The following is a 27,180-nucleotide window of genomic DNA, read 5'->3' as shown; positions in this document are numbered from 1 at the left end:
AAAAAATCAGGAAAATTGAAAAAAAAAAAAAAATTTATTTGGCACAACTTTTTGGAATTTTAGGTCCTCAATGCTCTTCAACTTTGTATTTATTTGGCTTTTTTAACTATTTTGATATGAGCGTCACTGATGAGTCTTATGTAGACGAAACGCGCGTCTGGCGTATAAAATTATAATCCTGGTACTTTTGATAACTCATTATTAATTTTGTTTATTACACTTTCAGTTGTTATTTTATGATATGGTACAAAAATCAACCAAAAAATAAATTCGTGGCACCAGATAACTTTTTAAATGTTTATATCATTCAAAAAGCTCCAAATTATCCTTCTTTGGTAAAAAAAAATGCATTTTTTTTTCCATTAAAATTAAAAATAACTTTTTTAACTCATCGATGACCTATCTTGGTTTTTTTTCTCAAATAAACTGTATTTAAACTAAACTATTGTAAAATTTAAGCGATTTCTGTAGTTCAGTTCTCTTTTATTTCGACATTTCTTTTTTTACTACTACTAGTTCAACAGAAAAAAAAGTACCTTAACAAACATGCATGCTTCTTTCGAAGGCATATTGTGAGCTTAAATGAACGGTGGCCCCATATGTTTATTTTATTAGTATAGGCAAATGTTAATTTATAGAACAAATTGCGAAATCCTATATCTTAAAAAAGATGATTTATACCCACGATTCTGAACTCTATCAGTTTCTACAACAACAAAAAAACATTTAAAAAAAATGTCAAAAATCATCTGAAAGGGCAATAACTACTATAGTGAGTAAAGCCAGTAGCTCACAAACCGAACTAGAAACTGGTGATGATATCATGCGCTCTGCAAGTGATTTCAGATTCTGATTCAATACTTGACAGGTATCTCATAGTAATTTCAAATGCTGTGATAACTTATTCAAGGAACAGATGACGGTTTGCTCGTAACGATATTCTTATATATGACACAAAACAAGTCTTACTAAAGCTATGATTAAAAACACTCTACCGTTGACTACTAGTACTTGTGTTCTGGTACTAGAAAATGTGCAATATCATGGATAGGTTTTTAAATCTTCAAATGGTTTCACCATTACTAGCCTCGCTTTTAAAACTGTTTGACTATTTTTGTCACGTCAAAAAAAATGCTAGGAAGATTATTGAAATATGAATAACAAATTAAGTAGATCTGAAGTGTTTTACATATCAAAAAGGGAAACAAGCGTCTTTTATAACTCAATGTCTACAAATTTTCAGTTGAAATTGTTTATACATAAACATTGTCATCATAATTTATGTACACTATTTTTTATATAGATTAGACCGTTGGTATTCCCGTTATAATGGCTTTAAACTAGTAATTTTTGGGCGCTTTATAGCTTGTTGTTCGGTATGAGCCAAGGCTCCGTGTTGAAGTCCGTACATTGACCTATAATGGTTTACTTTTATTAATTGTTATTTGGATTGAGAGTTGTCTCATTGGCACTCACACCACATCTTCCTATATCTACTAAACATTAGACATGTTAAAGCGCTAACAAAGGAACGAATTTCCTCTTTCGTTAAACAGAATATAGTATTTATATTTTTGTTTAACGCATTATATGTACATCAAAGTTGTAGCATATCTTTTTATACGGACTATCGACATTTCTAACTGTCTTTAATCTGTTATCATTAATTTGGCTCAGTACTTAATATCGTAACAATTCATCAGATAATTATTAAAAACGTAAGAACGAAAGTATGAGCGTCAAATCTTTATCAATAAAGGCAACAGTAGTATACCGCTGCTCTAAATTCATAAATCGATTGAGAAAAAAATAAATCCAGGTTGCAAACTAAAACTAAGGTAAACACATAAATATAAGAGGAGAACTACGACACAAAAGAAACACAACACTAAAATGTAACACGCAAAGAAACGAACTACATGTATAATATAACAATGGCCATTTTCCTGACTTGGTGAAAGACATTGAAGAAAAAAATGGTGGGTTGAACCTGATTTTGTGGCTAGCCAAACCTCCCGCTTTTATGGCAATGTTGATATAGCATTAAAATGACAACATTGCATGACAGTACTACAATACAAATACATGAAAGATAACATGGGACAGAGAAACACACGAATGTTAGCTATCAAAAGGTACCAGGTTTATAATTTAATACACAAGACGCGCGTTCCATATAAAACTTACTAGTATTTATTTGATATTGACTACATCACGTAAATTTTCTGTAATGGACACTTTTATGTTATGCACTTTCATTATCATTGTGTATCTTCTTTATTTCAGAATTGCAACCACTGACTTTAACTCTAGCCATCATTGGAAAAATAGGTTCAGCTGTAGCGTTCGCTCTTATTTATGTATATTCTATGTAACTTTATCCTACTGTGGTCCGAAACAGTGGAATGGGTTTAAGCTCCTGGATTGCAAGAATTGGTGGAATGGTTGCTCCTTATGTAGATCAATCAGTAGGTTCTTATTGTTAAGGAAATGTTAGGTTTCTCAATGATTTAAATGAGAGTTAGTGAAACTGCTATATGCCCAATGAAAATTTTACGATAAAGTGGGATTCATGTTTTATGAAATTTTAATATTTTTGTCAAAGGGTTCGAGTTAATATTGAGTCAAAATGTTATGAAAATTTAACGAGCCAAGTAAATTTTAGTGGATGTGTTGGGTACAACCTTAAGGGAGTTCCCTTCTCAGTTTCAAAAAAAAAAATTCTTCAAAACACTAGTTTATATTGATAAGGAATAAATAAAGAAATCAAAAGAGCAAAAAAATAATAAAGGTCAATGTGCTTGTTTTCGAGATATTAGCCATTGATATTTTGGTGGGAAAATATTCTCTCTGGACTTTTCATAGCTTCTTCATTGACAACTTTAAGTTCTCAAAAACTATTAAAAAAAATGATTTAAATTTTATAAGACTTTTTACAGATGGCTTATCATTATACATGTAAAAGATTTATTTAAAGAAAAATGGGGTTTAATTGGCATTTCTTTTTTAAGGCATTCAAATGGATAAAACCAGAGGATTCAGAAAATCTGACAAAAATCCCAAAAACATGACAAGCGAGCTTCCTTAAAGATATCATTTATAACAAATTGGTATTGTAAAAGTCTTTGATATAAAACAAAACACGTTACCTGTTTGATGATAGCGTTTCTTTCGTTACATTGCAAATGACGTCACATTTAAAATCCCTAAAAACAAGACAAACATCGGAAACGTTCTGGAGCACCTGAGATCACCCCTAGTTTTTGGTGGGGTTCTTGTTGTTTATTCTTTAGTTTTCTAGGTTTTGTTGTGTGTACTATTGTTTGTCTGTTTGTCCTTCGCATTTTTAGCCATGGCGTTGTCAGTTTATTTTCGATTTATAAGTTTGACTGTCCCTCTGGTATCTTTCGATCCCCTTTTTAACGTATTTCCGTATTTGAATTTAATTATATACCAAGTTAGGTATAAACTGTCTGCTGTATTTCATAGGGTGATGTTGTTGGCGGTAAATTCGGACAAGCTTTACCATTAGTTATATTTGGTGGTTGTTCAGTTTTTGCGGGACTACTGTGTCTGCTCCTTCCAGAGACCTTAACTAGGAAATTACCAGAAACAGTAAGAGAAGCCAAAGATTTTACAAAGTGAGTTTGTGTATACTTATTTCATATATTTAGAAAGATTTATATTCATAATGAATTTAAACCATTGTATGTCATAAAACAAAACAAAAAAAACCTAACATATACAATGCACTTCATCAAGTTCTAAAACTTGTAACATAAGCATAACCATCGTGATTTGAATTTGAGTATATATGATTCATCTAAAATGGTTCCATAATATAACAGTGGTCAACAATATAAAGGAGAAGCAATGAAGTAATAAAGTTCATGCATATCTAATGTTTCTAATTTCAAAGTATAAAGCTCTCTGCCTTTTGAATTAAAATGTACATTGTTATGCAATTCATGTGTATCAATGGTTCTGATTGGATGACAGTAAACGTAAATAGTTATCAATCAAAGGTACCAGGATTATAATTTAGTACGCCAGACGCGCGTTTCGTCTTCATAAGACTCATCAGTGACGCTCATATCAAAATAGTTATAAAGCCAAACAAGTACAAAGTTAAAGAGCATTGAGGATCCAAAATTCCAAAAAGTTGTGCCAAATACGGCTAAAATTCTATATCTCCCTGTCAGTATCTAAGGACGCTAGGAACTCGTATGTTGCATCTAAAAATCTTTTGATTTAAGCCGTTTAGCTTTTTTCTTTGCATTTAGTTATGATTTTCCTATTCTAAATTTTCAATTTAAGTTGACTTATAATGTTATAAGTATACACTAAAGTGATCATTGTTTTAATAATGGCGGGGTATTTGCTTTTTTGTAAGTAAGAAATGTCTCGTGTATGTTTTCAGAAAAATAAGAAAGGAGTAATATTTCAATTTGTATTTCTTATTAATGATAAGAGATATAATTGGTATATGATCAAATCCAGGTTTAATCATATACAATGTACCATTTTCTACACAAGGAAATTCTTTTACCACATGAATGGTTTTACATTCGTTTGATGTGTTTGAACTTTTGTTTTTTAACATTTGATAAGAGACCTTCCGATCTGAATCTTCCTCGGTATTTTTTGTTCCGTCACTTTTTTTTTACCTTGTTCTTTTGCGACTTTCAGTTGTCTCATTGGCAATAGTATGCCATCTTTTATTTTTTATAATACTGAGTCATTGGATAATATGTCATTTGAATTCAGTAATTATGGACATAACTATTCATTGAATGATGTCGAATGTAGACATATTTTGCAGTGACTGATCGAGAGGGTTCCGGGGGTAAGAACCCACTTTTTTTGGATGATCAATTCATTTGAATGTGGACATATGGTTGGAAACCCCCTTCCTTATTCCTGGGCTGGAAAACTCTTTTTGAAAATTACTAGATCCGCCTCTTATGTCTTTTTTGAAAAATTAAAAAGTAACATTTGCTTGAGTCTTGGATCCTGGTTAACCGCTGAACACAAATAGGTGTTTTGATAATGATAGCCTAAATGTGCTTGGACAATATCGACATTTTATCGATTAATTTATTGTTGTTTGATTTGCGGTCAGTTACAAATATATCATGCATGTCCAAGACGAGAAAAATATTAATGAAAAACATTTCAATTTGTATTTGTTATTAAGGAAAAGAGGATATGATACCAGATGGAAACTTTATCTAAAGTATACTTTAGCATTTCCTTTTTAAGTTAGAATAAATATTACTCGCTCAATAAGGTCAGGTAAAAACTTATACTATAGATCAGTAGAAAATTTGTAAAGGACAAAATAAGCTAAAATAATTATAGGTATAAATAATAAAAATTTATCCTATCGATCTAGAGCTAAAGGATACTACAGATGAAGTTAAGTCTGCCTCATATCTTGACTTACATCTAGACATTGACAATGAGCATGATGAGGGTCGCTTGAAAACAAAACTTTACGACAAAGGAGATGATTTCAGCTTCCTAATTGTGACCTTTCCATTTCAAAGTAGCAACATTCCAGCAGCTCCTGCATACGAAGTATATATTTCCCAATTAAAGCGGTATTCCCAGACTTGTATTTCCTTTCATGATGTTTTTGATAGAGGATTGTTGCTCACAAGGAAACTCTTAAACGGTGGAGTTGAAATCATCTCTTCTTTAATTTAACGGACGCCATCATGAGTTGGTTGGCCGTTATGGAACAACCGTTTTACAGATGATGTCGGATATGTTCCTTATGTCGTAACTAAAATACCTTTCCCTTTTCACGAATGTGACCTACCAAATATTATAACATAAGCAAAACGACGGGTGCCACATGTGGAGCAGTATCAGCTAACCCTACCTGAGCACCTGAGATCACCCATAGGTTTTGGTGGGTTCGTGTTGCTTTGTTTTTAGTTTTCTATGTTGTGTCTTCTGTACTATTATTTGTCTGTTTGTCTTTTTATTACTAGCCATGGCGTTGTAAGTTATTTTCAATATATGAGTTTGACTATCTCTCGTATCTTTCGTCCCTCTTTTAATGAACTGCTATTTGAGATATTTGAATTAAAAAAATTGCAGTTAAAACCTTATTCTAACTTTTTTTTTAAATTTAGCATTGAAATTATATGGATTTCTAACCGTTGAAAAAATAAATATAATTTGCATATAGTTTGTTAATGACCTTTTAATAGGGTCAATCGAAGTCTTCAATATAAACAAATAGCATTTGTTGTGGATACCCGGTATTGTAGTCAAAAAGTTAACGACTCGAAGTCGTAAGGAAGATGGGGACTTTTCTAGAAAATATCATAACAGCACTTATTTTATAGTTATAAATAATAGTTTATAGTTAAGGTTTATATATACGCTATCACTTCTGACAATGATGTGTTGACTCAGTTTCAAAAAAAGTATGTTATAATAAGACAAAAAATGCAACTGACCCGTCATTTTACTTACTTTACCCAAGGAGAATAAAACAAAAAAGTTACAATAAGAAGCTTGAATACATTATGCATTACACGTGACATTTGCAAATTGATAAGATGTGTGGCCATAAGAAAAAATAAGTGTAAAATTTGAATGTAAACAAGAAACTATTTCGTTGTAAAGATGATAAACAATTGCATAGCAACCTTGTTTCACTTTTGTTTCACATGCGCAATGACGACTTCCGATTATCACTTCAATCCAAAATGGCAGCACACGGACAAGGTGCTTGGTACTGTTTAAAGTAATGATATTTCTGCTTGGATTCAACAAACAACCATAAATGTATATTTTATTCTGATTTATGTATGTCGATATCGTGATACTTGCATGACTCTTTTTTTTTTTTTTTTTTTTATTTATCTTCCAGTTCCAACTTCCGAGCTCCATTCACAGAAATTTATGGATGAAAATAATTTATAAATGTGAAATCGCACTGACAATGTCTGCTCGAGATTTTTATAGATCGGCTTTTTATATCGTTTGTGTACCTTTGTGAACATTAACTTATGGGTACCATTTGATATATAAGGTTAGATCAAATTATTAGACATGTTGTACGAAGAGAACTGTCAGGATGTCTTCTGCTGTTTACACTTTCCAAAATGGCGAATGAAAAGAAGAGAAAGCCAAATTGGACAGAAAGTGAGCTCAATGATCTAACTGATGGTATCGCTGCCAATATTAGATTGATTAAAGGGAAGTTTAGTATGACTGTTTCGAATGATGCAAAAAATAAATGTTATGCAGAGATAACTGATAGGTACATGTACATTTACTATTAAACTATTTACTGCAATGATTTCAGATCCCATATAAACTCATTTGTCATATTTATTACACACAAATAATAGAAACAGTGATTTCAAGAAATAAAATATAAATTAAACCTGCCAAAGCTTACTTTCTGTGTCTTTTTTTTATCGTACCTATGTAATTATTATAGTTGTTTAAATAGCTCACCAGAGCTCTCGTTTTGTCTGTTATTATGTATATATATATGCCGACTCTGAATAAAATTTACTTTCTTACTTACATTGCTCACTATCACCCCAGTGATATTGTTTGCCTTATATATAACCGGCGAATAATGGCTTTATCCCCTATACATTCTGGAGAAGAATACCAATTTAAAAAAAAATGTATTACTAGTCAGAAATGATCATGTATAAAATATTAGATAGTACAGGAAACATGCTTTTTCTTCATTTTAAACAACATCTTGAATTGATTTCCAGTGTTAACTCTGTAAAACCTTCGGCCATAAAACGAGATGTGGCTGACATTAACAAAAAATGGCAGGACATACAAAGCCTGGCAAAGAAGAAGGAGGCTGCCAGACTCCAGGTAGTGAATAAAACTGGAGGAGGACCACCACTAGAGGATACATTAAAATCATGGGAAAAAATGTGAGTACACACATATATAAGGGGCCCAAAGGGTCCAAAATTAAACTTTGTTTGATTTCATCAAACATTGAATAATTGGGGTTCTTTGATATGCCGAATCTAACTGTGTATGTAGATTCTTAATTTTTTGTCCCGTTTTCAAATTGGTCTAGATCAACATTAAGGTCCAAAGGGTCCAAAATTAAACTTAGTTTGATTTTAACAAAAATTGAATCCTTGGGGTTCTTTGATATGCTGAATCTAAAAATGTACTTAGATTTTTTATTATTGGCCCAGTTTTCAAGTTGGTCCAATATATCCAAATTATCATATGGTCTCTCCTATGTCCTACGAATAACAATGTATGTTATTTTGTACTGTTCTGTTATGTGTGTCTCCCATCTGTAGTAATCATTGTTTTAAATGTTAACTTGTCATGCCATACTTGATAGAAATGCGGATGTGAAAGAAAGCACTCTTTATCAAAGCGTCAACGGAGTTTACATTCGAAGATTTCTTCATTTATACAACAAGTTACGTGTGGAAAATGTGTGTTAATTTTCAATGTTGACATCAATATCGATCTGCTGGATGTAGAAAATTACGTATTTGTTGTTGCATAGCAAAGACCGGGTTAATTATTGACAATATGATATTGTTATCGTACAGAGCAGTCCGGTATATTCGAGCACCTTATGAACTTTGGCTCCACTCTGACAAAGGAGTAGGTACGGTAAGGGCCGATTTTGGCCTCAAATTTCAGGTTCATCTGACGAAAGATTTTGAACACTTTTTAAACACTTAAGTGTCTATTTCAATTGATTCAATTATTTTATGTGAAAGATTTTAACTGATTTTGTCATTAAAAGGCTCCGATTCTAGCTTAGATATGAAAAATCTATCAGCTATGCCAAAAAATGTCAATTTTCAGATCGTTTTTGTCAAAAATGAAAGTGGCCACATCCGTGTTCATCCTCAACCTTTATATATGTTATGTATTATCATCAAATACAACTTACATTTTAATATTATGAATGAACACAAATGCGACCACTTTCATTTAAGACAAAAACCGTCAAAAATTTAACTAAAATGCTAAAATTGTGAAGATTTCAGTAGTTTAGCATGACTTTATGGTGCTAGTATCCGATATATGTGCATTGTATTGTCAAAAACAGCACATATTTATGTAGCAGAACCATTCTTCTTTCCAATAGATAACTAGAAGTTTACATTTTAACAATTTTGTAAAACTGCTATATTTTGGGGCCAAATAAGGGTCTTACCGGACCTACTCCTTTTAGACTTTGGAAAGAAAGGTTTATTGATCTTTAACATTCTAAAAAATCTGTACAACCAGTCTTGCTATGTAATTTTTTGTAAGTGTTCGGGATTGGCGTAACATACTTTGCAATCACTCACTTCATAGCGGACGTGATAGAAAGATCCAAATTTGCACATTCAACTTCAAGACGGAAGAAACATGTGATTTGTGTTGTGTTATACTTACTTGAATATTGGGAGGGATTGCATTTGATGTGTTGGAAGGTCTTTCAATTGCATCTCTGAGTGTGTCTGTTAAGTCTAAAATAGACTGCCTGGGGAAACGATACCGTGCTATTAGCTGGTCATCATTAAGAAAATCAAGGTCGTCGGTTCTGTCACGAAAAACGCGATCTCTTCTCAAAGCTCTTCTGTTTACAAGTCGAAAATAAATAAGGCAGCATTTTTATTAACTTAAGATTTCTCTTAAGTTTAAAATATATACTTAAGAGTGGGTAATAGCACTATTAAAGTTACGATAATTTTTTACTCTTAAGATTTACGTAAGATTTTTTGTGAAAAACCTAAAACTCTTAAGATTACTCTTAAGAGTAAAATTTATCTTAAGATTTTTTGTGAATACTCTTAAGATAAAAAATAATCTTACGACCGCCTTTGTGAAAATGACTTAAGATTTCACTTACGATACTCGTAAGATTTTTTGTGAAAAGTCCATAATGAGTTTAACAATTTTATCTACAAAAACAATCAACGATGTCTTTTTAACATCATGTTACACCTCAATCTCTTAAATTTATTTGTAAATTTTTTTTAATATAATATGCATATATTAGATGTCTTTATATGATAGTGCTTGTAAAATTATAACTTGAACTTATAGAGACATGTATGTTACATTCTAAAAATAAAACCTTTATCAGTAATGACAACATAGTTTAAAAAGGTTATCTAATGGTAAAATGTAGACAATGCGAACGTCCTACTAAGATGTACTATTGACTTGAAAGTAAAATATAACAAGTTGTACACATTTATACAAACAATTATTGAATGCATAGATTCCCCTTGGTAACCAGTTTATGTCGCTTCTGTGAACTTGCATTTATATTTTACACTTTGTACTTTAAATTTATTTGTGTATATCTCTTTAACATTATACTGTGGTTGATGAGAATACAGATATACATTCTGATGACACTGACATATTTTGTAGACAAGCACGAAATTTTATGACATTTTAAAACACATCGGTGAGTATGGATACTATCACAAACGCCTCTTTTTGTTGTTATATTTGCCATCTATGAGTTCGGGCTGCTATATGATGATGTAAGTCTTTGTTATGCATCATCGTAAACACAGGTACGAATTTAAAATAAATAATTTTGTGCCATGATTATAATTTTGATGGGATAAGGAAGAGGATGAATAGATTAGTGTTTAATGTTCAGCAACACATATTACAGACTATATCAATGTGATTATTTATAAAAACTAATTAACTGTTGTACTTAACAAACACGCGGAGACGGGCTGTAAACGTGAAAAGCAGTAAGATAACAATACGCAGAGAGATAGACCAAGACACATAAAAAATATTCCGAGATAATCGGGTTTCTCTCTAAATCCTAATACTGCTTAGTAAGCAAGAAAGTAGCAATATAAAAGAATAAAAGATCTGAACTTAGTACCAATTATCTAAATGGTCAAACCATAACGATATACATAAACCAGCAAAAGATACAGACTCATGCACATGTGGCGATCTAAAGCTAGTTCTGAGATTTCAAACTTCCCTACAAAATAATGTTTTACTCCAAAAATAGCAGCCATAATGAGTGATTATTAGCTTTATCAACAAGCCTGCTCAGTAAAATAGAAATATTATTAAAGATGACTACTACTACTGCTATTATCAACAAAACAATTCCACCATCCCATGGTGAAATACACAAGTATGATCGCTGTCATTATTACCAGTTCCGGAATAATACCAGAGACATGGTCAAATGTTCTAAATTGCTGTATGATACCAACACTTTCACTGAAACTTTTGCTTAAATGGTCTGTGTCATATTAATTTTTGTTTAAAGATTATTTAGGATCGCTTTAGGGGTTTCGTGGTAATATGCTCTCCTCCAGTGTTGGAGGTTGTGTGTATTTTCCCAGGGAGATCAAACAATAGATATGAACATTGGTATGTGCTGTTTCTAGTCGGCACAAAGCAGAATAATGAACTAAGATAGAATGATATAATGTGGATTGTATCCTATGAACTTTGAACATTAACATCAAACAAGAAATCAGTCTAGCATTAGCAGTTTTCATTTTCATTTCACAAATTTTACATGCTATCGTCCTGAAATATTTGCTACGTTGTACATCGCAATCCATCATTGACCTCAAACTCATTTGACATTTCGAATTCAATGGTCGATAAAAGTCAAATGATTTAGTTCAGCTGACAATTATTAATTATATGACACAAGGCAATAATTAATGCACTTCAACAAATAAAACATCGAAAAACATGCGAGTTATTTTTATTTTTTTTCTCCGAATATTAAGATTAGATTTTTTACCGTTATTAAGGGTCGGTGTTGAGAACAGCCTGATACTACATAACAGCTGAGGAACATTAAACCATGCAATAAACATTGTTCATTTCACCTTAAGATTACGATGTAATTATTCTTTCATGAGTGTCATAACATTAATACATCTGGAATAAACTTAGAGATGTAATTTCTATCCAAATGAGGTGTTCCTTTACAGATGAACTTTGTTTGTGATGACGCAATTAAAACATCACAAGCTCAGGTGATATTTTATGGAGGAGTTCTCGTTGGTGATGTAGTATTTGGTATATTGGCAAACAAGTAAGACAATTTTAAGAGAGAGAGAGAGAGAGAGAGAGAGAGAGCGATATTTTTCAAAAACAGTAACTATTTTATATGGTATGAAATGTAAAATTTTGACAAATTCTTCTTTACCATTTAACTACTTCTACAAGCTTATAAATATCATCGTATACATATTTCTGTCTTTGCATATCCATTTAGACCTGCTACAACTTACAAAATAAGAAACCGCAAATCATTGCTTGTATAGAGGGCGTAACAAGACAATGAATTACATATTATATTTTTATATTGACACCAATTATATTACAATATGTTTTTCTTTATCGATGTATGGCAGTTAAAACTAAAGAAAAATACAATTTACCTTATAGTAAAAAAAACCTATTCATGTTTATTTTTTATTTCCTTTCATGTTACAGAATTGGCAGAAAGAAAACATTTTTGTTATTAACCATATATGCATTATAACATTAGCAATGGCTGTTGGCGTTGCTTTCTCACAGACTTTTTTAGTATTTGTAATAAATACTTGAGTTCATGATAGGTGCTGCTCATCACGGTGGATTAATGATCTGTTATGTCCTGAGTATGTATATATAACAATGGCACTCATGTGATAAAATGAGCTATGATATATATAGATTCTACCACTGCATCGAGTGTGATACGATATTTATCCAATAGAGACCGTTAAATTTTCAAATTTAAAATGTGAGCTCGCCGAGCGTTTTAAATATTTAAAATTTAACTGTCGAGAGATTTTAACCTTTTATGTCTGTTTGGTTTGCTCAGACATTGTTGTCAATACATAAAGGCAACAGTAGTTTACCGGATTTCAAAAGTCAAAATTTTTCATTATAAAGTAGTTATATGCGACTGTCAAACACGTGAAAGGTTTATCTAGCTTTTAAACCTGGTTTAATCCAGCATAAGGAAGTGCCTGTTCGAAATCAGGAATGTGACAGTTGTTTGCGGTTGTTTTGATGTTCTCGAGCTTTGATTGTGCTTTTGATAAGATACTTTATTCGGTTTCTACTGGGAAATCTTTTTTATTTTCCTGATTAAATTTTTGGAAGAAATTACAGTCGCAATATTTTGCTTCTAGGTTTTAGCTGTCTGTTGCTAAATTGATTGATCATATGTTCCCGTTTCCCTTTGGGTCTAATGTTATATTGTCAAACATTCGAATTTTGAAATGAATGATTGTTCATAAATCCAATTCTATTCTCAGTTTTCCGACGAAATATTTTTATTTTTATTTTAAATCCATTATAGTATTAAGCTTACTTTTATGACACGCAGTGTTTATATCATCATTAATTGTAAGCTGTTGGAAAGAAAAGAAATCATACTGCAAAAATGAAATGGACATAACAGACTTATACACATTTTGTTCTTTTGTCTCCAAAGGTTTGGAATATGTTGGCCCGTCTAAGAGGGTGCTTAATAGTATTCCAATACATATCTTCTTTGCGTTTGGTATAATGTAAATAGCATTAATGGGTTATCTTCTGCGTAACTGGTTTTATGTTTAGCTGGCAGTGGTGCTCCGTTTGCAGTTTTCTTATTCTATTGGTGGTAAATTTACGAATACATTGTTTTATAATTGATAAATTTTGTCTTCGGGATGTATAATAAGCATTTTGTCAGGTTATTTTGTCTGATAAATCCATAGCTACATTTTTTTTTTACCTTTAAGCGTTTTTATGGCTTTTTATAAACTTTTATGAAACGCTGTTAATATAGTTTACTCTTGATTTCAATTAATAGCCTTAGTATAAGGATGTATTTTTAGTTGATAATACTGTTTGTATGACTGTCCCTTTGGTATCTTTCGTCCCTCTTTTACAACTAACAGCGAATAAAAAAGAACTAAATTGTCCAAGCTTAAACGAATATCAAAAGTTTTAAAAACTGAATACTTGGACTCCTCCAGCACACCTGCTATTTTTTACCTTTAAACTATTTAACAAGTATACTTAGATCGTACTTTTCCAATAAGATATACATATATGTTTTAAATTCATCATAGGATGATACCAGAATCGTCTAGATGGTTATTAAGACAGGGAAAATACGATGATGCTGAAAACATTATACAACAAATAGCAAAAGTAAACAAGAAAAAGATCCCAGCTAGAATAATTGATGAAAAGACATTGGAGACTCCCGAGACGGCAAACATGTATCACTTATTTTCTACCTTAGAAATGACTAAAAGGACAATCATACTTCTATGGAACTGGTAAATATTTTACAGAAAAATTCGGTTAGATTAGTGCGAAATAAATGTGAAATACCATGTAATAAGTTGTAATGTTTTATTTGTAATTCTGATTGGTTATTTGTTTAATAACTTATCGTTTTATGCTTTCAATTCTATTTTTATTTTTTTTATGTATGAAAAAGTAAAGATACCTTATCACCAAGTTCATTAAAATAATTTAAAGGTTAAAGCAACTATATGCACAAAAATTACTACACAGTCTGATTTGGAAGAACAATTGACATGGTTAGTAAATACAATTATATGTCTATCTTAATATTCTTGTCATTGTAAGAAAATGCATCAAATAACACAATTCTAATCGTAATCCCCATGCTACATTCAAATAATGAAATTTTCCTGTTGCGGCGTTGATATATTCATGTGGCGCACAGTTCATAATTCTATGTTGCTGTTTTATTTACTGTCATAAATGAGGTTTATGTATTTGTTGTTTTTCTCTGGTTTACATGATGAGATATACTATTTTTATGTCACGTTATGCTGTCATTTAAGCTGTCATTTCAACATTGCCATACACGCGGGAGGTTTGGCTAGCCATAAATCCAGGTTCAAACAACCATTTGTTTCTGAAAATGCTATGTTCCATGTAAGAAATAAGGCAGATGTTATAAAACATTCCATTTCTATGTATGTTGGTGTTTGTTTTTTGTAGCAGTTCATATATTTCTGTTGTTTCGGTTTTTTTTTATGTCTTCCATAGTTGATGTTGTTCCCTCAGTTTCGATTTATGGCTGTTCAAGAAAAGTATACTACTATTGCCTTTATTGCCTTTATTTGCTTTCACCTGTTGGTCATGTGTTTGTTTTTAATTTTTTTGATTAATATTACCCGTTTGTATTTTTTATAAACGTTGTTACTGTTACTTTCTAGTGTATGCTATTTTTGTTTATTTGGGTCATACGTAATGTTCTGTATCTTTGCTTTAAGCCTTTATGTAATTACACTTCTTTCAAATCTTAAAGTAACTGTCCAGCTCTTTGATTGCTCCGTGCCCTTTCCTTTTGTTTTTTTGGTTTACATTTTATAGATCCTTTGTAAAATTGTTGAAATATAAAACCGTAATTGATTGACTTATCTTATAAGAAAACAAAACAGATACGCAGTTGTCTACATAATCAATCGATCGGAACATATTATAAAGAGGCTGATCTATTCAAAGAGAAACCCACAATGCCATCGCAAATAACGTAAAACGACAAAAATCAAACAAGTTCATTAATGTTACATAGACAACTACAGACTGAGCAACATAAAATCCATCAATCTCGAGTGCTTCAGAAGATAGAGGAGCATTAATATCGATTTTGTAATTGATATATTGATGCATTCTATCAGTTGATACTACATGTGATTCAAATATATAATGAATTAAATAATATAATTCCATGTAATTTGACAAACGTTTAACTGCTAATGTTTTAATAAACAAGTATTGTTTTTATAGATTTGTTTGCATTAAATCATAAATTATTAACAATTTGTTTCAGGATAGTGATTACTATGGTATATTATGGAGTAACGACGCATACTGGAGGCACATTGGGCGGAAATGTTTACTTAAATTTTTTCATACTTGCTATCGTAGAGGTTCCTGCCGTATTGATTGTAATGGCAACATTAAACCACGCTTGAAGAAAAAAGATCCATTGTTTTTCTATGGTTGTCGGAGGTGTAGCTTGTCTATGTACCATATTCACAGTTTTATATGGAGGAGATGGTGAGGTGTATTTTTATTTCGACTAAAATTAGTCGTTTATTCGTTGCCACAAACTTGTTGCATGCTAAATAAACCAAATAAAATATCATGAAAAAAGATAGAAGAAACCAAAGGAACAGCAAAAACCCAGAATAAGTCGAAGAGAAACTGGCAAAACCAAAGGTTCCTAAACTAAATATTTTGTGTAGATCTTGCATCAATGCTTATTTTGCTGTTTAATGTATATTAATGATCACGGATTAGGGTTTTGAAATTTTAATGGGGGGGGGGGGGGGGGCATTTCAAGCTTAGCTTGTTATACTATATAACTATATTTGTCACGTCAAAACAAATCCTGGAAAGGCTATTGAAGTTACATTAACAAAATAAGTATATCTAAAGTTTAATTGCATAGTAAAAAAAAATTAAAGAAGCGTCCAATGGAAATTGTTCATGCATAACCCTTGCGTCATCAAATTTATATTATGTACACTCAACATTAACATGGAAACCCAAAAATCGGTTCTAATCTCCTTTGGTGTTAATCCAAAGGATGAAGACCAGGATCTTTAATCCTTATAGATTCCTAAGCTTCACAAGAATCCTTATAAGGAAAGGTATATTGCAGGTTCTTCCAAGTGTTCCACTAAACCTCTTTCTAAAGTTCTTACTGCCATACTCACTGCAGTCAAAGAAGGACTTCAGAAATATTCCGAAACGGCAAGTGGTGTTAATCAGATGTGGATACTGAAAAATTCAAAAGAGTTATTGGTGAATTTACAATCTCAATCATTAAATAAAATTGAGAATGGAAATGGGGAATGTGTCAAAGAAACAACAACCCGACCATAGAAAACACAACAGCAGAAGGTCACCAACAGGTCTTCTTTTGTAGCGAGAAATTCCCGCACCCGGAGGCGTCCCTCAGCTGGCCCCTAAACAAAAATATACTAGTTCAGTGATAATGAACGCCATACTAAATTCCAAATTGTACACAAGAAACTAAAATTAAAATAATACAAGACTAACAAAGGCCAGAGGCTCCTGACTTGGGACAGGCACAAAAATGCGGCGGGGTTAAACATGTTTATGAGATCTCAACCCTCCCCCTATACCTTTAGCCAATGTAAAAAAGTAAACGCATAACAATACGCACATTTAAAATTCAGTTCAAGAGAAGTCCGATTCTGGTGTCAGAAGATGTAACCAAAGAAAATAAACAATATGACAATAATACATAAATAACAACAGACTACTAGCAGTTAACTGACATGCCAGCTCCAGACTTCAATTAAACTGATTGAAAGATTATGATTTCATCATATGAATATCAGGCACACTTCTTCCCGTTAGGGGTTTAGTGTCATACCATCATAACATATATGAGAAGAACATAACCCGTGTCATGCCAATAACTGGTTTTTGAATAAATGTGTTTAGTTCCGATGCAAAGACCCTATAAGTGAATCAATATTAACGCCAAAATATGCAATCTTTAATGACCTGACAACAGTATCGTAACTATATCCCTTCTTAATAAGTCTATTTAAAGGTTTTGTTAGTTTCTGAGGTGAATACTGACATTTTTGTGCTTTATAAAGAATATTTCCATAAAAAAACATTGTACCAACATTAAAACCTTTGATTTTTCAACTCTTTATACCACTATTCCACATACTTAACTTAAAGCTCGACTGAAAGAACTCGTCAGCTTATGTTTCTTTAACAAAAAGGGCACTAGACGTTTTAAATATCTAGTTTTGGGCTTGAATTCAGCTTAATTTGTGAAAAATTATACAGAGTCAAAGAAAAAATATACCGACCAGGATATCACTGCCAGGCTCGAGTTTTTAATTGACAACATATTTGTTCAATTTGGAGGTTTTGCCTTCCAACAGACTATTAGAATCCCAGTGGGTACCAATTGCGCTCCTCTACTTGCAGATTTGTTTTTATATTCCTATAAAGCAGAATTTATCCAAGCGCTTGTACAGAAACGAGAAAAGAAATTAGACCAGTCTTTTAATTTCACCTTTCGGTATATTGATGTTTTGATGTCCCTTAATAATACTACATTCAGTGATCACTTACATTTAATATATCCAAGTGAACTTGAAATTAAAGAAACTACCGACACAGAAAAATCTACTTCATATTTAGACCTTCTTCTGGAAATGACTACTGATGGTAGGTTGAATACCAAAGTTTATGACAAAAGCGATGATTTTAATTTTCCTAAGTTAACTTTCCATTTCTGTTAAGCAACACCCCAGCGGCACATGCATATGGAGTATATGTGTCTCAATTTATACGTTACTCTAGAGCTAGCTCTAAGTACGTTGATTTTGTTGAACGAAGAATACTGCTTTCTCAAAAGTTGCTAAGACAGGGCTATGAATCAATCAAATTAAGGTCATCACTCAAGAAATTTTACGGTCGCCATCATGAGCTGATTGACCATTATGACAAAAGTGTGTCAGAAATCATATCTGATATTCTTCCTCAGTCATAATAACCTTCCATCATTACTGAACTGAACAAAGAAATACCACGACTGGTACCATATACGGTGCAGGAAATGCTTAACCTTCCGGAGCACCTGATTTCACTCCATGTTTTTAGTGGAGTTCGTGTTGTTTCTTAATTATTATTTATAACTGTTGATGTAAATGTCCTTTGGTTTTGTGAGTCTTTGTTTACTCCTTGGTTTTGATTGTTATTGTCTTGAAACGGTAATAAAGGAACGAATTTCCTAGTTTGTTAAACTAAAAATAGTATTCTATTTGTGTTTTATGCATTATTTGCACAACAAAGTTATACTGTCGACATATTCTAACTGTTCTTTCAGTTGTTCCCATTTTACCAGCCCAGACTTTTATGCCATTACAATTCATCAGATACTAATCGAAAACGTAAGAATGTGTCTAATCTATACAACATAATTATTTTATATAGACCAATCACAATACAAACTTCTGTATTCGACACTTTTATGGTATCAACATTCATCATCATTCTGTATTTTTTTTATTTCAGAATTGCAACCACTAACCCTTACTTTAGCCATCATTGGAAAAATGGGTTCAGCTGCAGCTTTCGAAATTATTTATATCTATTTTTATGGAACTTTATCCTACTGTGGTCCGAAACAGTGGACTTGGTTTAACATCAATGATGTTTTGTTCAAAACTGAATGCTTTTCCATTTTAACATAATTTGTGATTTTAATATTGATGTCATTTGTTTATATAAAAAAGTCAACAGTAGCATACCGCTGTTCAATAGTCATACATTCATGAAATCTTGAAGCATTCATACAAGAATTTTATACATACGTACAAAACATTATGTGCAAATCATGAAACATGCAAAAAAACAGATTTCACAAATTCGTACTATAACAATATTATTACTCATCGTGTGGGTTAAAATTATGGAGCAATATTTACACAGTGTTTGCCGTATGATTATTTTAAGAACAATCTTGTCAGCTAATCTGCAATGGGAACAGTAGTAAAATAAAAAAAAATAATGAACTCAAAATCGTTAACTATTTCCCCTTTTTTTCGACGCATATGCGTAGAAATCTTTTTCTTTCTGCCGGTATCATTTATCACGGGACTTTGAGTAAAATAAGAGGAAATATCCTATTGTTTCCTCTAAATTGATGTTTTTGATTACGGAAGAAAATACCAGTTAATTAAATAATTCAAAAATAAATGCCTTACATTTAAAAATTAGTTTGGAATTATATCAGCATGCTATTTTATACCAAACAAAATGTGTTCTCCTGGGAGTCCTACCTTAAAAATCAACCTGAGATTTCGATTAGAATTACAAGCCGACTAGGGATATTCATCGTTTAAATATACACATGTATTAGTTATATCAAATGTAAATATCAAATATCAAAAACAACGTTTACCTGAATGATGATAGCGTTTCTTTTTTTACCTTGAACATGACGTCACAATTAAATCCTTTACATAAGGACAAACATCGGAAATGTTTCCGTATTTCCATATCAACATATTCTGAAGTTGAACTATATACCAGTTAAGCATAGACTGTCTGTTTTATATTATAGGGTGATGTTGTTGGAGGTAAATTCGGACAAGCTTTACCATTAGTTATATTTGGTGGTTGCTCCGTTTCTGCGTGACTACGTTGCTGCTCCTTCCGGAAACCCTTAATACAAAATTACCTGAAACAATAAGGGAAGCCAAAGATTTTACAAAGTGAGTTTGTTTACACTTCTTTTGCGATTTTACTTTTTTCATATGTTTTAATAAGATAAATATTCATAATGGTTTCAAACAATTATATTTCATAAAAATGAAAACAAAACCTAACATATACAATGCACTTCACCTTTACTGTTTCATAAACATAGCAATCATGCAAGTAAATTGATTTTGCTCAATACATGTAGGTTGTAGGTATGATATGAAGTTATGTAGATGTAAATGACACATGTAGAATGATTTTATAATTTTGTTTAAGAACAATATATGTTATTATTAAAAATATTGACTTCGTTTAAAAGTCACTTTTTTTTTTTTGGCAGTAAGTTTTGTTACTAATAAGGTTATTGAAATATATGATAAAGAAACGTTTGAATTTCTTTTTCCAATGACTTTTCTTTATTTCATACAATACTGATTTCTTATTATCTTTTAAAGTTGGTCTGGGAGTTAATTTCTAATGTGTTTTATTTAAAGGGTTTTCTTCATACTTGACTCCCAATTATTTTCCATTCTTTATATTGGAGTGCCCCATTTATATTCTCAATTGGCCCATTTTCTTTATCTCTTTGAATGCCCCATTATTCTCTTTTTTTTTACTTTTTTGACATATTTTGTTAATTCTTTTTTTTATGCCATCTATTTTGCATATTTTATCCGTTGTTCTTGATTCTTTCAAACCAAACCCAGAACCTCAGCTATAAGTGTCATTAGTATATTTTGTATCTAAATTTTAAAGACACATTAAATGAAATAAATATAACGATTTAAAGAGGGTAATGATGGGGGTTACCTTCGTGACGAATAACGGTAAAAATTATTGCAAAATGACGTTCACGGTTATTTTTGGTGCATGACGACAAAGTGTACACTTTCTTTCAGACGATAAAACAATTGACGAATCAAAAACAACTGATATTTTGCATCTAGTAATTTTCTTTTATCAAATGATTTTCAATAAGCCAGTTATCATTTTTTCTTTGCATTTAGTTTTTTTCATCTAAAAGCTTCCATTCAAGTTGATTTATAATGTTAAAAGAGTACACTAAAGTAGTCAATTAAGAATTGCTCTTTCTATTTTAGAAAATTAGACATCGACGATACGGATAAAGAAAACAACAAACTAAAAGAAAACATTTCGAATAGTGAAAACGAAAAGTCGAAAATATACACTGTTTCATTTAGACAATTAAAACATATATATTAAAAGGTCTGAAGGCATCAAAAAGTAAAAATATGCATTGCTTATATATATTTATATGTTTAATTAATATTATTTATACTTTTTAATATCTAATAAAATAAAAGATTTAGATGGCATTGTTTAAGATAACTTCTCAAAATATTGATATTCAACGTATAACTAATAAAAATTAATTGAGGACATAAAAAGTAACGTCACAGGTAAACTGCTAAGCTGTTAAACTGTTTGAGTTGAGACCCCTTTTAATAGTTGTTTCATTGGCATTCAGACCACATCTCTTAGTTTTATGTGTACTGCTGCATTCGATAATATGTAATCAGACTATGTGAATCGTTCAACTTAATTTGACAATACATTAATAACTGCCTCGCTGGATAATTCATCAGAATACATATTGAAGAGTGTACAGTTGCTGCCTTTAATTACTTACTTTCACTTCATTTTAGCTTTGGTGGATTGATTCATTGATAATCATACCATATCTCCTTATTTTTATATTAGTTTAATGTGGAAATTACTCCTCATTGGGCAAAACATTATCAGACTCGAGTCCAATGTTGTAACTACTACTCGTTAGACAAAACATCATACGACTCAAATCTAATGTGGTAAATACTGCTCATTCGACAAAACATCATAAAACTCAAGTCCAATGTGTTAACTATTGCTAATGGGACGAAACTTCATCAGACCGAAGTTGAATGTGGTTAATACTGCCCATTAAACAAAACATCATAAGACTCAAGTCTAGTATGGTAATTACTACTCATTGGGGAAAAAAATCATCAACAGACCCGAGCCCAATGCGGTTACTGCTGCTCATTAGACTAAACATCATAAGACTCAAGTCCAATGTGGTAAATACTGCTCATTAGACAAAACATAATAATACTTAGTCCAATATATTTACTATTATGAATTTGACAAGACATCATGAGACGCAAGTCCAATGTAGTAATAACTGCTCATTTGACAAAACATGTTAAGAATGTGTTCATTTCTGCTAAATTAGACATTTTATCATAATTTATAAGTCTAATGTGATTTCTAAACTTATATCCTCTAAACCTGTGGTGGCAAGTGTTACCATCGTCAATCACACCACATCTTCTTATTTTTTCACATTTCTGCATCGTCAGATACTATTTCAGTCCAATGTACACATTAAAGCTTCACTAGAAATCAGGAATATAATAGTATTTAATCATTTTTCTTTTTTTTTTTAATTTATTTTAAGATTAAAATTGAGTATTCGTAATGATATGGGCGATTCACAAATCTAGAATAATAATTTACTTGCGCAAGCACTCCATGGTCTGTTGCTCTGGTAGAAACATTCTAAACATGTTGGACAGTTTGATATAATAAAAACAACACGACTCATCTTTTTATCAGTTTGCAATTAGAACTAGAGGCTCTTAAGAGCCTGTGTCGCTCACCTTGGTCTATGTGCATATTAAACAAAGGACACAGATGGATTCATGACAAAATTGTGTTTTGGTGATGATAATCTGTTTGAAGTTCTTACTTTATTAAACGTTCTTGCTACTTACAATTATCTCTATCTATAATGAACTTTGCCCATTAGTAACAGAGGTAATTTTTTGGTAAAAATTTACAAATATTTACCAAATTAATGAAAATTGTTAAAAATTTACTATAAGTGGCAATAACTCCTTAAGGGATCAACTGACCATTTGGTCATGTTGACCTATTTGTAGATCTTACTTTGCTGAACATTATTGCTGTTTATAGTTTTTCTCTATCTATAATAGTATTCAAGATAATAACCAAAAACGGCATAATTTCTTTAAAATTAGCAATTGGCCATGGGAGGCCAGCAACCCAACAACCGGTTGTCCAATTCATTTGAATATTTTAGAGCAGATAGATATTGACTTGATAAACAATTTGATCCTGTCAGATTTGCTCTAAATGCTTTGGTTTCATAGTGATAAGCCAAAATCTACATTTTACCCCTATGTTCTATTTTTAGCCATGGCGGCCATCTTGGTTGGTTGGCCGGGTCACCGGACACATTTTTTAAACTAAATACCCCAATGATGATTTTGGCCAAGTTTGGTTAAATTTTGCTCAGTAGTTTCAGTGGAGAAAATTTTTGTAAAAGTTAACGACGACAGACGACGGACGACGGACGCCAAGTGATGAGAAAAGCTAAAAAGTGAAACAAAAACCAATAATGAGCTTGAGTAAACTGTGCAGTGACCGTGACATTTGTAAAATAATAAGAATTTGAGTGGTAAAGAGAGATTGGAAAATACCACTGGAGTATAGTTAGTTATCAAAGGTACCAAGCTTATAGTTTGATACGGCAGACGCGCGTTTTGACTAAAGTAGACTTATCAGTGACGCTCCGTTCAAAATAATTTCAAAGTCAAACAAGTAAAAAGTTAAAGAACATTGAGGACTCAAAATTCAAAAAAAGGGTGTCAAATACGTCTTAGGTAATCCATGCAAAGGATGATAAAATCATTATTATTTCGAATAATAACAATACTTCGTGTTAAAGATGTTAAATACATATTTTGACTACCTTAAATAATAGGTTCAAAATAAGTATGACAATTTTATTGAAATAAACAACCAACGGTTTCTGAGAGTCATTAATCAAATTTTAAACCACAAGCGTTTGATGGTATATCAATGTTTGTTGGAAAGAAAAAATAATAATTTGATTGTCATATGCATGTATTTGATGTTAATATATTGTAGATTTGTAACATGAACTTCAAAAGACATGTATGTTACATTCTAAAAATAAATTCTATTAAACCTTATCAAGAAATAACAATTATATGGTCTACTAAGTATGTCTTTCATTTTAAGTATGACAACCATCATCTTGCAGTGCAAAACAAGAACCAACATATTTTGTTATGATTTTATTTTTTAAAAACTAACTAAAATTACAATGTAGGTCAATATTTTTCATTCTGCTACTTCACACCTAAATATTGAACTTTCATGAGAAAAACAAGTTGAACAAAATAGTAGTATTTTCAATCAATGCTTTAAAAATATGACACACAACATTTCAAATTTCTCAAAATCATCGAAGATATAAACAGGTTGTAGGAAAAGCTAAATTTAATGAATAAAATGTTTAAAACATAGGATAGTATGTGGTAAGAAGAAAATTTTTGGAAATGACATCAAAATGATTGCTTAGGAAATCAACACGTTGATGAATGACATGTGTTCAAGAGTAAAATGTTAAAACTCATCAACATAATTTAGTTTAATTAAAAACGTTCTAATAGATATAGCAAGATGTGGTGTGTGTGCCAATGAGACAACTCTCCATCCAAATAACAATTTAAAAAAGTAAACCATTATAGGTCAATGCACGGCCTTCAACACGGAGCCTTGGCTCACACCGAACAACAAGCTATAAAGGGCCCCAATATTACTAGTTTAAAACCATTCAAACGGGAAAAACAACGGTCTAATCTATAAACGAGAAACGACAAACACGTATAAATTACATAAACAAACGACAACTACTGTACATCAGATTCCTGACTTAGGACAGGTGCAAACATTCGTAGCGGGATTAAACGTTTTAATGGATCCAAACCATCTCCCTTTTTCTGAAACAATAGCATAACATCACAACATAGAAAAACACACGTTAAAATATCAATTGGCAGGCTTAACTCAATCAAAAATTGTACATTAATACAAGATTCCAAGTCAGATTTCAAACAGAAAAATAAGAAAGATTGCAATTTCTATCAAATTGTATATTACCACATTTTAGAAAAATAAAACATATAGAGCACAATAGTGATATCTAGTAAAAAACAAGAAAATTTTCTAACTCAGCTAAAAAAATTGTTTTACGGTTTGTTCTTCTTTCACACATAATATAAATAATTTTGAATAATACTAAAAACGCAATCTTCATATTGAACTAGTGGTTGGTTTTGTAGATATATATATTATACATCTGTTATAATAAAAAGATGGGGGAAATGGCATTTAATTAAAATGCTAGTTTTTTTTTCAAAACATGGTAATATGTCAAATAAAATATCTGAAACAACATGAATGGAGCTACTGTTGAGCTTAAAACATGGTATCATAGTCCGGTCTGCGGTCTTATTCAATACTTGCCAGAAAGTGAATACAAAATCTTAACAAGGTGATCTATTGTGAAAATATACAAAATAGACTTTTAAGATACATTTAAAAATACTTATAATAAAATTACTACCTTTTTTAAATGTTACTTCTTTTGGTTCAGCAAAGAAATCATGAGAACTAGTGGCAAATTCAGGGGGTCGGATTATAGAGGGATATATTCACCTGCGTTTGAAAAAAATATCACTTCTTGTAAATAAATTTGATGAGAAAAAAGTGTTTCTTGCTCCATCATCAGTATATTCAAAATCAAATTTTCATAAATCATTTGCTTCAATCAAACTTATATCGACGGAATCATACTTTACAAAGAAGGCAGAACGATAAAGGCTTAAATGTTAATAATTCTTAATTTTGTAAATTCATCAAATATGAACATTCATCACTAAACACAAACAAATATTACGCTGACCTCTTTCGTTCTCTTTATTTTTTAATGCATGAATTTATCTCACAACAAAGCTAGATGATTTAGAAAACTGACATATCCAACAATTCTATAAAATGCTACATTGTGTTCATAATTTTTATCGAAAAAAGAAAATTCAGGTGGCATAGTTGGGTGAAAAAAAGATAGGTTGGTGCTCTCATATCACAATAAATTCTCTCATATAAATAGATTTATATTGAATATTTTATCAGTAGTAAACAATTGCGCAACGGGTAGTTCTTTATTAACTCAGGGAAGATGATAACTATCCATGTTTCATTGTTTACAAAAATAAACATATTACCGTGCATTTTCTTTTGTCCAGCTACATATTTATATTCCAAATTTATCAGGTATTCAAATACATTTACAACAGGAAAATTAAGTGGAAGAAATTCACAATAAGCATATAGACAAGCGGCAAAAAGGGCAAGGGCAAATTCTAATTTAGATTAGGAGATGAAATGCCTGAAAGGACTATATTATGTTCATACTTTGAACGACAAAAATGTTTCATATCTACCCTTGTGACGTTTACATGCTGATCAACTGATGTACGTCACATGCGATATTCTACGTCAGAGTTAATGTTGACCTAACCATGTGCCTGCCAGGGTGAGGATTCGGTTACAGTACTTTCAATAATTCAATCCTTTATGGGTGGATTACTAGAAGTAAATAAAATCGTATAGCAAAAAGGAATGAATGAGGTTGTTTAACTTGATATATGGTTTTTTGTGCTTATTTGTTGTTTTTGTTTGTTTGGTTTTATAGTGATTAAGATCATAACACAATGTTGACTGCTGTATCCCTATTTTTGACATGTTTACCTTTTATGTCTGTTTGCCATGTTCGCGCATCAAATTTGATGCGACTGTCATACAAGTTGGAGGTTTAGCTAGCTACAAAACCAGGTTCAATCCACCCTTTTCTACTTTCATATTGTTAGATATGTTTGTTACTACAATCCTCTTCCCTTTTCATGAATGTGACCCACCGAATTAGATTATTTACATGGTGTTTAATAATATGAGCAACACGACGGGTACCACATGTGGAACAGGATCTGCTTACCCTTCCGGAGCACCTGAGATCAC

The 27,180-nt window shown here is 31.4% G+C and overlaps 1 pseudogene; it reads left to right on the top strand.

The window, feature by feature from the left end:
* Positions 1 to 11,966: 11,966 nt before the first annotated feature.
* LOC143049541 (organic cation transporter protein-like) lies at positions 11,967 to 19,251 on the top strand (annotated as a pseudogene).
* The last annotated feature ends 7,929 nt before the right edge of the window (positions 19,252 to 27,180 follow it).

The sequence above is a fragment of the Mytilus galloprovincialis genome, chromosome 10 (assembly GCF_965363235.1).
Source record: "Mytilus galloprovincialis chromosome 10, xbMytGall1.hap1.1, whole genome shotgun sequence".
NCBI classification, from domain to species: Eukaryota; Metazoa; Mollusca; class Bivalvia; order Mytilida; family Mytilidae; genus Mytilus; species Mytilus galloprovincialis.
The sequence above is the reverse complement of the archived record's forward strand: the minus strand, read 5'-3'. Positions and strand labels throughout refer to the sequence as shown.